Consider the following 16,735-nt stretch of genomic DNA (forward strand, 5'->3'; position numbering starts at 1 on the left):
ATATCACACACACTGGCTGACACATTGGAGCCAATTTTCAGTAGGTAAATGAACAGCATTAAATCAGTGGTCTATCCATTCACATTAAAATTAGGAAAACGATACTCTTTACAGCACGTAAGTGTTGCAGATTGAGAAAGAACACGTGCACATTTCGTAATTTGCAATACGACGATGAGACCTCATGCCTTCCTTTTAAAATCAAAAAACGAAGCCCCACACTGGGGAGGGCCACATGACCTTAGCTGCTGTAAAAGAAATGAAGGCACGCTGGATAGGGTACGGCACTTGGGCACCAATATGACAATTATTATAGCTGGTAAAATGGCTCTGCTAGTGAAGCGCTTGTTGCTGTGATCTGTGTTTGATTTGCAGCTCGCCGGTTCAAATCTGGTAAGACCAACTCAGCCTTTTATCATTCTGAGGTCGATAAATGAGTACCAAGTTCGATTGGGTAATAATAGTAATGTATGTAAATATATCCTATCTAAAGCACTTTAGATTAAAGCGCTATATAAAAAAAAACATATTATAATGAAAGTAGAATTAGGATCTAGCTTCTTACCCCTCTGGCTGTAGAGACCCAGAATCTAGACTCTGGCATGAAGGGATTCAAAGACCCTGCAAGGCAGTAGGGCCAATTCACAAGGGCACAAAGGGTGGCTCACATCCGTCGGGGCCAAATTGTTCCTATCCTTCATCCACTAAAGGTCTGCATGGCCTTTAGTGGATGAAGGATAGAGACTTCAACAGGCGCTGGGGACCCACAGCCAACCCCTTCATGGATACCGAAGTGTTGGGCACTTTCCTGACACTTAGGTGTGGTTCGGCTGACTAAAGTGTACTCAGTGATAGCCCTACTTTATAATTTGCAACTGTTTAATTGTTATACCAGTTTCGTTTTGTAATCCTCCAGAGTCGGTATCTGTTTATGTTTTTCCCCTCAGAGATTTGAAGTGGGTGGCAGAGGGTTAACTTGTCTGACTTCCTGGACTTCTGTATGACATCACTAGTGTTTCACTGGACAGCCAGCGTGAAATGTGGGGCGGGCTATTCACCTTAGTGAGAGAGTAGTCTCCAGAGATATTGTAACATGGAAGGACCAATGGCTACAAGCTTGTAAATGGCAGGGGATAGGACCAATTGACTGAAGGACACAATGGGCCTCATTACGAGTTTGGCGGTAACCCGCCGGTGCTACCAGCATGTTGCTGTCGACCTCTTAACACCGTTTCCTTTGCCTGATATCCCAGTGCCCCCGGGATATTGCAAGTGGCGGCGGATCAGGATGTCAGGCGGTGGAAAGCAGCAAGTCCCCATTCCCGTGGAGTCCCACGAGAATGGGGACACGGAAGCACTGGCACCATTGCTAACGGTGCTCCTACTTCTGTGAAAACCATGCCTGCAGGGGCCAGTACTCCGGGCAAGTCAGACCTAGCAATCTCGTAGTCTGGCGGTCTAGAAAGGGTGCCGGTACTTTGCTACCGGCACCCTTATTTCCGGACCACCAGACTTGACTGGGGGACTTTGTTGTCAGGCTACCGTGAGCTAAAACCTGACAGAGTAACAGGCAGGAGAACTCAGCAAGCGGCATTTGATAATCTGTTGTGAGAGTGGGGTCCATTAGTAGCAAGTGCCCTGAAGTTGATTAAAGATCCCCCTCATTAATTCTCTCATATTTGAATGTACCACTTCTGTAAATGGGCCAGTTAATTCCAGTCTGGCTGGAGTGGGGTGTTCCATAAGTTTTGGTTCAATGCCCAGATACATTTATTAGTCACCAGCATTCCTAGACCCACATGCATATGAGTGGAATGACCCAACTGCCATGCAGATACGTGTGGTTGTCATGTCTGTGGTACAGCCTTTAACCAGTTATTATGCAATGAGATCTGCTTTTTGTGCATGCAAGAGGTCTCACAGTCATTTTAGAAGTAATTTCCGTCTAGGGCCACTATAGCCCCGTAATTTGGTATGGGTGGAGCCGATCATTCAATATTGGAGGACCTGGGATGCGAAGTTGCCTGCCTCCCCAGGTGGTGTGAGGCATGTGGCCTTCAGGTTTATGACAATGTAGCATGGGCGAGGAACACTAATACAGCTCTGTGAGCACCTGCACCTGCAACAGACCACAATCAAAGCACCTTGGTTGTTATCAGAGAGATGAAAAAATCCTAAATGCTGCTCAGAAAAAAGGCGCAAAGAAGGGCGGTGGGAGGCATCAGAGACACATACAACTGCATTGCTGTATCTTGGGACCTTAGTTCACCAGGTTTATTTTATTTATTTATTTATTGCATTTGTTACATGCCCAAACCCAAAGGTATCACGCGCTGATTACTGGATCACTTAAATAAATTGGCCGCATGAAAACCCCATTCCCGTGGTCCGCAAAAGCCGAGCTCTCTGAGATGAACTTTTCTATTTGCATAGTTATCGATTTGAGTCCTACCTAAAGGCACCCTGAACACAATAAAGTTCTGTCTTTGTGTATGAGTCGTGCAAGTTTTAGGGGACCGCAGCTTTGCCTGGCAACACCGCAGGATGCACACGGGGAATTTGGAAGGTTGCACGGTGCGCATTGAACAGTACGCCATGCATTTGTGTGCAATGCAACCTGTGTTTGATATTGAAGTGAGGGGGGGTTGAACGCCTGTTAGTGCGCCACTGGTTATGGGTATCGTGGTGGGAGGACGAGTCAAGCTCACCTAAGAAATCCTGGACATATATGTCTTACAACCCCTATAGACATAGCATAATTAACATAAGAAACTGTTCCAAGACTAGCGCACTCAATTCTTATTTTCGTCGCGAAGTTTAATAATTATGAAACTCAAAATCTGTTGCAGTTGGTTATGTGCTCTGATCTTTGCTAGTAATGCTCGTGGTACGTTTTTTCCTGTTTCAAGTATAGCTCATAATAATAATTTAGCATTTATACAGCACTACGAACCCTGGGGTATCTGAGCGCTGCTTATTTCCCACAGTGTGTCGTGCTCATTTATCAACCTCGGATGGATGAAAGGCTGAGTTTGGCTCTGCCCGGATGCCAATGCGAGCGCTCTACTCGCTGTGCTATCTGACTGGCTAATTGCTTGCTTCATCATTAAGTAAGTGATTTTATGTCATAGAGTATCCCCTTGACCAAATCAAATGGATATTCTATAAATCACTTACTATGTTGTGATCTTTGAGTAAAAAAAAAAAATCAAAAAACTTACATAATACAAACAAAAATTGTTGTATGAAGAATAAATCTCCACTAGTGATTGGCTTATCTAGATGTCTGTAGTATAGCCAGGGCTCAAGACGAGGGTACACACGGGTGGACAGAGTCCCCCTACTTTTTTCAGAAGTCCACCGCCTTTTTTCAGAGGGCATCTTGATATGCTAATTTCTTGTGACACCACATTCAATTGGTATGTTAATGAGTTCCCCAACTTTTCTTTAGGACTTGTCCCCTGAGTATAGCTTATTTAACGATCTGAAGCTAATCTGGAGATTTGAAGATTTTTGCTTCACCCCAAAAACATTTTAATGTAGTAATTTGATGTGTTTGATATGGGTTTATATGTAATTCGAGCAACTGCTCGCTTTGAGAAATGCTGCTTGAAATAGGGGCAAATGAACACCGTGAAAAGCAAAATAGTCTACATGTTTCAGCCCACGGCAAGACAATTAATCAACACGCTACTTATCTAGATGCGGCTGTCCTCAACAGCGTGCGCAAAGCTTGCAGCAAACGGTCTGCTGCTACTTTTTTAGCAAGTCTCTGCGGGTTGCTGCATGGAGGTGCGCTTCAACACATCTAGATGCAGTTGACCGCAGCAGCTTGTGCAAAGCTTGCAGCAAACGGTCTGCTGCAACTTTTTTAGCAAGTCTCTGCGGGGTGCTGCATGGAGGTGCGCTTCCACACATCTAGATGCAGCTGACAGCAGCAGCGTGCGCAAAGCTTGCAGCAAACGGTCTGCTGCTACTTTTTTAGCAAGTCTCTGTGGGTTGCTGCATGGAGGTGCGCTTCAACACATCTAGATGCAGTTGACCGCAGCAGCTTGTGCAAAGCTTGCAGCAAACGGTCTGCTGCTACTTTTTTAGCAAGTCTCTGCGGGGTGCTGCATGGAGGTGCGCTTTCACACATCTAGATGCAGCTGACCGCAGCAGCTTGTGCAAAGCTTGCAGCAAACGGTCTGCTGCAACTTTTTTAGCAAGTCTCTGCGGGGTGCTGCATGGAGGTGCGCTTCCACACATCTAGATGCAGCTGACAGCAGCAGCTTGTGCAAAGCTTGCAGCAAACGGTCTGCTGCTACTTTTTTAGCAAGTCTCTGCGGGGTGCTGCATGGAGGTGCGCTTCCACACATCTAGATGCAGCTGACCGCAGCAGCTTGTGCAAAGTCTGTAGGGCAAGGGTTGCTGCACTTTTTGGACAAGTCTCAGCTGTCTACTTCATCAATGTGTGCTGGTGCTGCTTCTTTGAAATCACAAAAGGTGCGAAATGCAGCATCACATGAAATCCTTGCATGGCACTATGCAGCCCTCACCCCACGTAGAGCCAAAACAATGCAAAGCACGTGTTTGTCCCCACTCCATTACACCCTCATGCAGTTGACTGCCGCACAGGCTACTTCATGAAAGTGACACTGATGTCCATTTCCTTGGAGCAGCACTGTGCTACGGAGGTCTGGGAGAAGGGCCACGTTTTGCACAGCCCTCCTTGGGTAAAGTCATATTTTGAATACTTCCTTCCAAATTGCTGACTGTTTGTTAACAACCTCAACTAAAGTTAAGACCTGTGGAGTAGTTATTGACCAAGAGCTCTCCAGCTTAGTTTGTCTTATTACATCAAGCTCTTTGCTCAAATTTGACCATGTCTCAACCCATCTACCGTGCGACTCTCCTGCAAGGCGTGGGAAAAGGTGAACTCAACCGCCTGCAAGTTGTCCAAAACAATGCGGTTAGGGTAGTCCTGGGTCTGCAAAGGACCGATCATGTGTCAGCAGCCAGGAGATCTCTACGCTGGCTTCCTATTGGGAAAAGGATCGTGTTTCGGACTCTGTTCATCTCCAAGGCCCGCCTTTATGGAAAGAGGCCTACTCATCTCTCTGATCAGTTAACCTGGCTTCCTGATAGGCGCACACGGAGATCTAACAACTCAGGACTATTGCAAACACCTAAATCCGGACTATCTCTGGTGAAAGAAGGGTGCCTCCCCGTAGAAGCACTGCGGCTCCGGAATGCACGTCCCCCTGATCTGAGGGCCTGTTCCTCATTGTTAACTTTTAAACAAAAATTGAAAACTATTCTTTTCGAATGATTTCTTGCCTGCGGCTGATCCCGGTTCTCCTATTTATGTTTTTTGTGAGTTAGTCAGTCCCAGCGCTTCAATGCCTACGGGCCCTGTTCAAGCGCTTTAGAAATAAATGAAAACAAAATAAATAAAATAATATACTGTCCAGCCCTTAAGCAAATGGAATAAGGCTGTTTTCTGTGCCATGCCCCTGTTATGACTTAGCAACCTCCAATGCATTGTGGCATAGTGAGGCATAGGTATGGGCCACCAGCCTGAGAACTTACAATCTGCACCTTGATGTTTGCTCTCCCATGTTTTCCATAAAAAGGCTCTGAATAGACCGTTTTGAACATCAAAAAAATGTGCAGGATGGGTATGAACCACTTTCGATTGGGTTACACCCTCTTGTCTTGTTGCACCTTGAAACACATTGTGTATAGGCGCATTATAAATATCCAATAAATAAAAAATAAAAAAAATAGTAATGTAGGCAAACTTGTCCTATGTAAAGCGCTTTAGATAAAAGCGCTATATGAAAAACAAACACAGAAAGAAAAACAAACACATTCTGAACACTATCTATTTGTACCATCAAAACAAAGTTGTAAATGGATAGGAAAATATTTTTCAAAGTGAATGCATTTTCTGGAATACCACCAGTAGGATTCCAGGAAAACCATTACGGATGCACCAGTGGTTATGCTGTTACTGGGTGCGACTAGTCACATTAGCAATGATGGCATTACTTTTTTCCTTCAAATGATTTTCTGCAGGTAACGCCTCCAAAGCTGGCATAAAAAAATGTTAATTGAAAAGAAAATCACAAATCAGCCTGGAAGGCGTGAAGTAGGGATATATTGAGGTGGTGGTGGATATACCGAGGTGGTGGGCAGCCCCTGCCAGTTCGTGGGTCTTAAAGTTGGGCGGCCGTGTCGTTGGCTGTGTGGTCGGCCCACCACCGAGGGTTGTATCGTCATTAGCACCGGCGAGTAACCACACGCAGGTGCTAAAGGCGAAGTAAACATTTTAAAAAACCAACAAAAACTGACCTTTCTTCAGTCCTGTGATGCCGCGTCGTGAACAGTGTTGGCTATGAATCAACACGGGAAATTGCCTTTTTTCTTTTTCCTTCGCCTTTAGCACATGTGTGTGGTTATTCACTGGTGATAAAGGTGGTATGGGGGAACAGGACCGGCAAAGGAGGTACAGGACTTGGGGCGCATCGCTGTCAAGGAGCTTGGAAACATGGGCTCATGCCAGAGTTCCGAGCTCCCTGATTTTCTAGCGCCTCACCCTGGGTCCTAATGGTCAGCCATGGTTGAGTGGGGTGACTTAGCATGAGACTAGGACTGGGAGCTCGGAACACAGGCTCATGCCAGAGTTCCGAGCTCCCTGATTCTCTAGCGCCTCACCCTGGGTCCTAATGGTCAGCCATGGTTGAGTGGGGTGACTTAGCATGAGACTAGGACTGGGAGCTCGGAACACAGGCTCATGCCAGAGTTCCGAGCTCCCCGATTCTCTAGCGCCTCACCCTGGGTCCTAATGGTCAGCCATGGTTGAGTGGGGTGACTTAGCATGAGACTAGGACTGGGAGCTCGGAACACAGGCTCATGCCAGAGTTCCGAGCTCCCTGATTCTCTAGCGCCCCACCCTGGGTCCTAATGGTCGGCAGGGGTGTTGCTAGGTCTGGAAAAGACCCGGGGCTACGCTGATGTCGGAACTGTTGGGACTGGGGGCTAGCTAGCCTTTTGGTTGTAGCTCCTGAGATTCTATCCGGGGCTACAACCAAAAGACCAGGGGCTATAGCCCCTTAGCCACCCCCTAGCAACGCCTCTGATGGTCGGCCATGGTTGAGTGGGGTGACTTAGCATGAGAATGGGACTGGGAGCTCGGAACACAGGCTCATGCCAGAGTTCCGAGCTCCCTGATTCTCTAGCGCCCCACCCCGGGTCCTAATGGTCAGCCATGGTTGAGTGGGGTGACTTAGCATGAGACTAGGACTGGGAGCTCGGAACACAGGCTCATGCCAGAGTTCCGAGCTCCCTGATTCTCTAGCGCCCCACCCCGGGCCCTAATGGTCGGCAGGGGTGTTGCTAGGTCTGGAAAAGACCCGGGGCTACGCTGATGTCGGAACTGTCGGGACTCAGGGCTAGCTAGCCTTTTGGTTGTAGCTCCTGAGATTCTATCCGGGGCTACAACCAAAAGACCAGGGGCTATAGCCCCTTAGCCACCCCCTAGCAACGCCTCTGATGGTCGGCCATGGTTGAGTGGGGTGACTTAGCATGAGAATGGGACTGGGAGCTCGGAACACAGGCTCATGCCAGAGTTCTGAGCTCCCTGATTCTCTAGCGCCCCACCCCGGGTCCTAATGGTCAGCCATGGTTGAGTGGGGTGACTTAGCATGAGACTAGGACTGGGAGCTCGGAACACAGGCTCATGCCAGAGTTCCGAGCTCCCTGATTCTCTAGCGCCCCACCCCGGGCCCTAATGGTCGGCAGGGGTGTTGCTAGGTCTGGAAAAGACCCGGGGCTACGCTGATGTCGGAACTGTCGGGACTCAGGGCTAGCTAGCCTTTTGGTTGTAGCTCCTGAGATTCTATCCGGGGCTGCAACCAAAAGATCAGGGGCTATAGCCCCTTAGCCACCCCCTAGCAACGCCTCTGATGGTCGGCCATGGTTGAGTGGGGTGACTTAGCATGAGAATGGGACTGGGAGCTCGGAACACAGGCTCATGCCAGAGTTCCGAGCTCCCCGATTCTCTAGCGCCTCACCCTGGGTCCTAATGGTCAGCCATGGTTGAGTGGGGTGACTTAGCATGAGACTAGGACTGGGAGCTCGGAACACAGGCTCATGCCAGAGTTCCGAGCTCCCTGATTCTCTAACGCCCCACCCCGGGCCCTAATGGTCGGCAGGGGTGTTGCTAGGTCTGGAAAAGACCCGGGGCTACGCTGATGTCGGAACTGTTGGGACTGGGGGCTAGCTAGCCTTTTGGTTGTAGCTCCTGAGATTCTATCCGGGGCTGCAACCAAAAGATCAGGGGCTATAGCCCCCTTAGCCACCCCCTAGCAACGCCTCTGATGGTCGGCCATGGTTGAGTGGGGTGACTTAGCATGAGAATGGGACTGGGAGCTTGGAACACAGGCTCATGCCAGAGTTCCGAGCTCCCCGATTCTCTAGCGCCTCACCCTGGGTCCTAATGGTCAGCCATGGTTGAGTGGGGTGACTTAGCATGAGACTAGGACTGGGAGCTCGGAACACAGGCTCATGCCAGAGTTCCGAGCTCCCTGATTCTCTAGCGCCCCACCCCGGGCCCTAATGGTCGGCAGGGGTGTTGCTAGGTCTGGAAAAGACCCGGGGCTACGCTGATGTCGGAACTGTCGGGACTCAGGGCTAGCTAGCCTTTTGGTTGTAGCTCCTGAGATTCTATCCGGGGCTGCAACCAAAAGATCAGGGGCTATAGCCCCCTTAGCCACCCCCTAGCAACGCCTCTGATGGTCGGCCATGGTTGAGTTGGGTGACTTAGCATGAGAATGGGACTGGGAGCTCGGAACATGGGCTTATGCCAGAGCCAAACTCCCCGATTCTCTAGCGCCCGACCCAGGGTCCTAATGGTCAGCCATGGTTGAGTGGGGTGACTTAGCATGAGAATGGGACTGGGAGCTCGGAACACAGGCTCATGCCAGAGTTCCAAGCTCCCCGATTCTCTAGCGCCTTACCCTGGGTCCTAATGGTCAGCCATGGTTGAGTGGGGTGACTTAGCATGAGACTAGGACTGGGAGCTCGGAACACAGGCTCATGCCAGAGTTCCGAGCTCCCTGATTCTCTAGCGCCCCACCCAGGGTCCTAATGGTCAGCCATGGTTGAGTGGGGTGACTTAGCATGAGAATGGGACTGGGAGCTCGGAACACAGGCTCATGCCAGAGTTCCGAGCTCCCCGATTCTCTAGCGCCTCACCCTGGGTCCTAATGGTCAGCCATGGTTGAGTGGGGTGACTTAGCATGAGACTGGGACTGGGAGCTCGGAACACAGGCTCATGCCAGAGTTCCGAGCTCCCTGATTCTCTAGCGCCCCACCCAGGGTCCTAATGGTCGGCCATGGTTGAGTGGGGTGACTTAGCATGAGAATGGGACTGGGAGCTCGGAACACAGGCTCATGCCAGAGTTCCGAGCTCCCCGATTCTCTAGCGCCTCACCCTGGGTCCTAATGGTCAGCCATGGTTGAGTGGGGTGACTTAGCATGAGACTAGGACTGGGAGCTCGGAACACAGGCTCATGCCAGAGTTCCGAGCTCCCTGATTCTCTAGCGCCCCACCCAGGGTCCTAATGATCAGCCATGGTTGAGTGGGGTGACTTAGCATGAGAATGGGACTGGGAGCTCGGAACACAGGCTCATGCCAGAGTTCCGAGCTCCCCGATTCTCTAGCGCCTCACCCTGGGTCCTAATGGTCAGCCATGGTTGAGTGGGGTGACTTAGCATGAGACTAGGACTGGGAGCTCGGAGCACAGGCTCATGCCAGAGTTCCGAGCTCCTTGATTCTCTAGCGCCCCACCCAGGGTCCTAATGGTCGGCCATGGTTGAGTGGGGTGACTTAGCATGAGAATGGGACTGGGAGCTCGGAACACGGGCTCATGCCAGAGTTCCGAGCTCCCCAATTGTCTAGTGCCCCACCCCGGGTCCTAATGGTCAGCCAGGGTTGAGTGGGGTGACTTAGCATGAGAATAGGACTCCTGTAAAAAGCAACCAAATGAAACACGTGCATTGACGTCACACAGCCCAGTAGTTAACACAAACGCTTGTGTTTCATGAAGAAGGAAGGGTGCTTGGGCATTTCTGGAACAGTTTCTGCGTTACATTGACCAGCAACCATACCCCGTACCACAATGAGTTTTTATGTCACAAACATTATATGCAATATTTGATCATAAAAAACACTTGGACTATTATTCTGGTCCACTAACAAGATCAAGGCGCCCTTTTGCCTAAGCGGTTAAGCTTATACTCACATGAAGTCTTTGGGCGCAGGACAGAATGACGGATCGGCGCGCCTCTACCACACCTGTGCACGCCTGAGAGTTACGCAATGTTCAGGTAGACGATGAGTTGTCACTTGCTTCTGAGGCAGCGCCTAGAAGAAAACAGAGGAAGCCATGTTACGCTAAGTGCCCTTGGAAGTGTTTCATGCAGCTAGGGAGAGGGTCAAGTGGGAATGGTGGAAGTTGCTTCTGCATGGGTCTGGAAGCCAAGGAACTTACCTTGGAAACAATACTTTGGAATTAAGACACGTTTGAGAAGGACTGACTATAATGTGAAAATAGAATGTTTGCACACCCGTCAGAGATCCGAAGAAGACTGATCTCAAATGCCCTGCTCTAAAAAAGATCCATATGATGGATTTCATTGCTTGGGTCTGACTGGTGCACACAATTGGCTCAGGTCCCAATGAAAAAGTGTCTCACAGTTGCAAAAGGTGGTGTGTTCCTTTTGTGACAGACTGTTTGAGTAATACACCCGGGGTAGTTTTTGGGTAAAATGTACTGCAAGTAGTGCATTAAAAGAAACATCTCTTCAGCAAGACTGGTCAAACCTACCAGCTGCTCTGTGAAGTAACTTAAACTGGCTTAAGCTGCCTAAAACACTTGGCCGCTTTCACCAAATAACTGGCCGCCGCTAGCAAGTTGGACCTGCACTTCGGGCATTGACCTATTGCCCAATAGGCCAGTCCAAGCCAGCACACCACGCGTTTGGTGGTTATTCCAGAGGGATTACACCCAAACTTGATTACGTTTGCCGCCGCGTCTAGATGGGCATAAGCCTCCCAATTACAAGTGGCAGAATGACAGAGCTAATCCCCATTTTTCATATCCATAGGACTCTCTGCTGATTTTTGAGGAATTTGGGGGGGGTGGAGTCATTTCGCCAGAGTAATTCCTCCAGATATTGGTGCTAATGTGAAGGCGATACTTCAAGCCAAGTGCTGGAGGCCTCTCCTCAACATTATCCCCAAACTCATAATATGGCAGTGCAGTAGAAGTGGCAGGCATTCTGTCACCACCGCTTTTTTTCCTCACCACAATATTCGTAATACGCCTTCATGGCTGAGATTTGGGAAAATAACAATAAAGCATGGCACCCTAATATGAATAACAATGCACAGGTTTCAAATGCATGCTTCGATGAGGTCTTCACCTTCTAATAGGCACATGCTATGAAAATCATATATATTTCTTTACTCTAAGCATAGAAGCTGACAGAATTCTCCAGAACTGTGAAGTCACTGGTACAACGAGTTATGAGACACTCAACTAAAATGTTGCTTTAGTGCCTAAAACAGGGCGTGTGTGTATTTTATTGCGCGTTTGGTACATCACCAGACCACCGTCTTTACACACATACTATCATGACGTGGGGTGTCGTCAGTGGCACCCCCACACATTTTTCATAAGAGCGGCCTGATGAGGTCACTGGGGTGGCACACCAAACCAAACACATTGCTGAATTTCAGGCCAGTGGCGGGGCAGCGTTTTTATAAGGGTGGTCGTGGCCCAACTTGGCCACCCCTTGGTGGCGCCTCTGGGTGTTGTTCTGTGGAAGAACGCCACTCTGAACGCCCAAAATGCCCGTATGAGTGCCCGTATGAGACTGAGCCTACCCATTGGGAAAGAAAAGCTTGTTGTCCCAAACTTCAAGAGCCCTTTCTGGTCTGCAATTCCTAAACTATGCTACGTCACCAGCCATATCAGGGACGGTTTGTTATTGGCATGCTATTTACATTAGGATGTCAGTATGTTCCTTCCAACTGGGACACCACATGTAAGCTTCCATACAGAGAAAGAAGATCCAGAAATGAAGTTTCGACATATTCAACAAATTAGAGGGCAAGATTTGGGACTGATATTTTTGCCGCATTAAAAAAAGAATCAACCTGCTTACCCGGCCTTTCTTCCTGATCACAAGCGTGCATTTAATATTGCCCACCCCCTGCAATAAGACTTTCCTGCTGCCCCCTGCATAGCTGATTATCCGCTAAACACCTGCTGCATGTCTAGTTACACCCTCCATGCGTGTTTTTCCTTTTCCTTTGCATGTCCAATTCAGTTTTGTCACTCTACGCCAGGGGTGCACAACTGATTTTGACAGAGGGCCGAAAGTACCTTACATGAGGGCTATAGTGGGCCGAAAAGGAAAAGTGGGCAGGGCGGTGGGCGGGACATGTCAGGAGGCTTTTTCAACCCCCAATTTGTATTAAACACATCGAAAAAGAATATGTTTTTGAGGGATAACGATTTTTATTGCATTTCAAACTTACATTTTGTACTACACATTTTCCATTGTTATCATTTATTTCGATTTAGTTATTGTATATCGTTCTGTTTAATTAAATTATATATATTTTATTGATCCTTGATTGGACATTCCGTTACTTTGGACTGCTATAGTTTGCTGTTTGGGTTGCCCAAGAGGAGTATGGCCTTCGTTGAGTCAGGTTTCCTCAAAAAAGCAATGGATGTACATCTCCTAACTGTGCCTGTTTTAGCTTTATTATTGGGTTCACTCTTGGAGTGCAACACTATGCCCCATGGCTCCCACCCCCAACCAAACACTATGCCCCATGGCCCCTTCACCCCCAGCCAAACACTATGCCCCATGGCCCCCTCACCCCCAACCAAACACTATGCCCCATGGCTCCCACCCCCCAACCAAACACTATGACCCCCTGTCCCTCACCCTCAACCAAACACTATTCCCCATGGCCCCCTCACCCCCAACCAAACACTATGCCCCAAACACACTCAAGCATGCACCCATACAGACCGGAACCCCCCAACTCAGCACACACACTCTCAAGCATGCACCCATACAGACCCAAACCCCCCAACTCAGCACACAAACTCTGAAGCATGCACCCATACATGCATCTCAACATACACAACACAAACACTCAAAAACAAACATTCATACACATCCGACACGCCGCCCCCACCCCCCATCTCAACATAAACAACACAAACACTCAAAAACAAACATTCATAAACATCCAACACGCCTCCCCACCCCCAACTCAACATACACAACACAAGCACTCAAAAACAAACATTCATAAACATCCGACACACCCCCCCACCCCCAACTCAACATACACAACACAAACACTCAAAAACAAGCATTCATACACATCCGACACACCCCCTCAGCCCCCCATCTCAACATACACAACACAAACATACAGCAGAACAGACCCGACACACAAACACAAACTAACAGACCACTTACCGGACGTTCTGGAAGGCAGGTAAGCTGGAGCACTGGCGAGGTGAGTGGTACTACGGCTGGTGTGGCCAGCAAGGCTGAAATGCCTTCCGGCATCTCAGCCTTACTGGCCACGCCAGCCGTAGTGCTGGCACTCCATTGGTGCAGCACACACGCACTACGTGGCTCGTAGGAGTGATGTGGTGCGTGTGTGCTGAGCCAATGATGGCCAGTGTTTTGTCCGTCCCGGAAGACAACAAAGACTTTCCTAATGGAGGGCGGCCGATGCTGCTTGCGGGCCGCCCTCCATTAGAAAAGTCATTGTGCCTCGCGGGCCAGAAAAAACAGCATGGCGGGCCGCAACTGGCCCGCGGGCCGTATGTTGTGCACCCATGCTCTACGCCATGTCAGTTTCTCCGGTGGGCCTGCAAGAGGTCACCAAACTGTACACCAGGCATCACTCACCTGCTGCTGCCCTGCCTTAGCGGGCAGCTGAGGATGCCTGATGATTAACACCCCCAGCTGAGCTTTTATTCTGAAAGTATTGGGAGCCACTCTGGAAACCCCCTTGCTGAATTAGAAAATGTGACATGCTCAGGTGATTAAGGGCCTAATTCGCATTACCTTTAGCGAGGTGCAGAGTGAGTTTGCACAGCAAAAATACACTTTGCACGGGGCCTAATTCACAGAGCGGAGCAAAGTGACTTTGCACTGCAAAAGTACTCTTTGCACTGCGCTAAATGGGCCTAATGCACACAAAAAAGCACTAAGTAGCGCAGACTTAGTGTTTTTTTTGTGATTTACGCCCATTTAGCACAGTGCAGAGTCCTTTTGCAGTGCAAAGTCACTTTGCTCCGCTCTGTGAATTTGGCCCAGTGCAAAGTGTTTGTTTGCAGTCCAAACTCACTTTGCACTGCGCTACACGTTCCCTGAATTAGGAACTTTCCCTAAAAAAGAAGTTAAAATATAAGTCAGGTGGGCAAACAGATGAAAGCAGCAGCAGTGCTATCTGTCCAGTGGAAGTGAGGACATGAAGGTAGTCCAAGGGACTCGGATTTTAAGCCACCGGATCCGGTGATAAGGTGCTAAAGGCAGGTGTTACACATTATCATCTGTCTGAATACCTTTTTCTCCAATCCAGAGGATTTGCTTCGTTTTTGCAGGTGGAGCGCGCGGTGTATGTTCCCACAATATGTTCCCACTCCACCTGTAGACACGTTTGGTTTGACAGAAGCATGTAATTTACAAGTTGGGATTAGGCTCATGGAATCTAGCTGTCTTTACACCGGCTGAAAGCTGGGTGATTCCATAGTGATCCATTGTAAATGCCTCCTCCAATAATGATCATGATCTGTTATTTATATAGCGCCTTAATCCAAAGTGCTTTACAGAGAACATATTTACATACAATTTTACCCAACTGAAATTGGTACTCATTTATTGACCTCGGAAGGATGAAAGGCTGAGTTGGCCTTGCTGGGATTCGTACCTGCAGATCATGCTCAGATCTCAGCAGCGAGCGCTCAACCCGCTGAGCTATCTTACCGGCCGATAAGTACTACAAGAGAGACTGTGTTATCCAGGAAGCCCCAGGTTAAACAATTTTAGTTTACACTACCTCTTGGAAAGGAACACATTGGAAGTGCAAACATAGCCGGTCACCTCTTTGCAAGGACCATCATTAGGAATTGACATTTTTTTTTATCTGTCTTGGTATTTTTATAGAGCACAGTCCTAACCCTCAGGAGGCGCAGCAGAGAACATTGATGTTGTAAACAGGAGAATCGTGTTCACGAGGTGCTGCATGTGTGCTAACACGGCGTGTGTAAGGCCTGAATTGGGACCAAGATTATGCCACGGTCGGTTATGGAATGACATAGAGGCTAGACATGTCCATGGCCAGTTCAGGTGACAGTCGCAGTTTCTTCACACGATTCTTTAGGGAAGTGGAATTACACCCAGGTGTCTGCTTTCCAAGATGAGCAACTGAACCACTAATCAAAACTCCTCAACCACCAGAAGGAAACCTCTCTATAACGTTAGACTATTCAGATGGAATGAGGCATGACGTACTGTTCAGCCGAGCTTCGCTCTTATGGCCATAGCTCTTCCCGCTACCACAGGTAGGGAGAAGCTTGAAGCTATGCTTCACCCTTGAGACTTCTGGCAATGATCACTTCACATGTGCTAGAGGTTTCAACACTACATGAGCAACCAGACTGTAAGTGTGATGTGACATTGTCAAACCACACTGAACAGCACATTTTTAGACCCTTTTTATATGCAGGTGTGGGCAGGAAAGACAGATGTTGAACAACATTCTCATTTGGGATCAACATCTGCTTCCAAAATGCCATTGTGTGTGCCATACAAATGGTCACACATAAACCAGCAGAAATGACACTCAATGATGCCCCTACAAGTACACATTGCGCATCCATTGTGTCTAAAGTTTATATAGGTTTATATATGTGCTGCTCTTCAAAATACCTGAATGTGTTATACAATTTAAAGTTAGAGTTTTCTCTTATCGCACCTGAAGGATGCTCCACTGCACATACTTCACAACATGTGTACAACTTAGGTAGAGCAACAATTGCTTACATCTTCAATCATATACATTTGTGAACCTTGTCATTTTACATGTTTATTTTTTTATGTATATGGGAATTCTGTTCTGGATCCAAATTTATAGGCCCCTGTGGGTTTTGTTGATGACCATTTTTAATTTACCAGTGGTCTTGGTGAAAGTAGCTAGTTCATGATTTTTTTTTTATATAACACGCTTAATACTGGAGACCAGGCTCTAAACACGGGATTCAAACCTGTGCTGCTCTGCATGGCCTTGTTTCCAAGGTAAGCACGTTGCGCATGGCCTATCTTCCCAGACAAAGTCGACTTTTTATTGTTGGTGCCTTTGAGACGGTAACCAGGGAATATTGACTGACTGGTCTCTTAAGATCATTAGTACCCGGCACGCGTGGCTGAACAGCAATACTGTGTGATGATTGGCTCATTTGCGAGCCATACCACACGGTATTCCATCCACGGAGTGTGTGCCGGCTACTCTGTTCCCGGCGGGGGGCGTGGCAGCCCCTCAGCCAATGAGGAGGCTCGAAACGGGGCAATCCCCGCTCCGAGCCTCCCCATGGCTGGAGGCTTCCTTTGTCCCCCGCCGGGGACTCAGGTAAGAATTTTTTTT

The 16,735-nt window shown here is 48.5% G+C and overlaps 1 protein-coding gene across 1 annotated transcript in view; it reads right to left on the bottom strand.

Annotated features, from left to right (window-relative positions):
* COL8A1 (collagen type VIII alpha 1 chain) overlaps nucleotides 1-16,735 on the bottom strand; it is a 145,930-nt gene that overhangs the window by 61,744 nt on the left and 67,451 nt on the right. The window contains exon 2 of the mRNA XM_069637210.1: nucleotides 10,290-10,411. The gene's annotated coding sequence lies outside the window, so the exon portion shown is untranslated. The remainder of the gene's footprint in view (nucleotides 1-10,289; nucleotides 10,412-16,735) is intronic.

The sequence above is a fragment of the Ambystoma mexicanum genome, chromosome 7p (assembly GCF_040938575.1).
Source record: "Ambystoma mexicanum isolate Mex_15411 chromosome 7p, UKY_AmexF1_1, whole genome shotgun sequence".
Taxonomy (NCBI): domain Eukaryota; kingdom Metazoa; phylum Chordata; class Amphibia; order Caudata; family Ambystomatidae; genus Ambystoma; species Ambystoma mexicanum.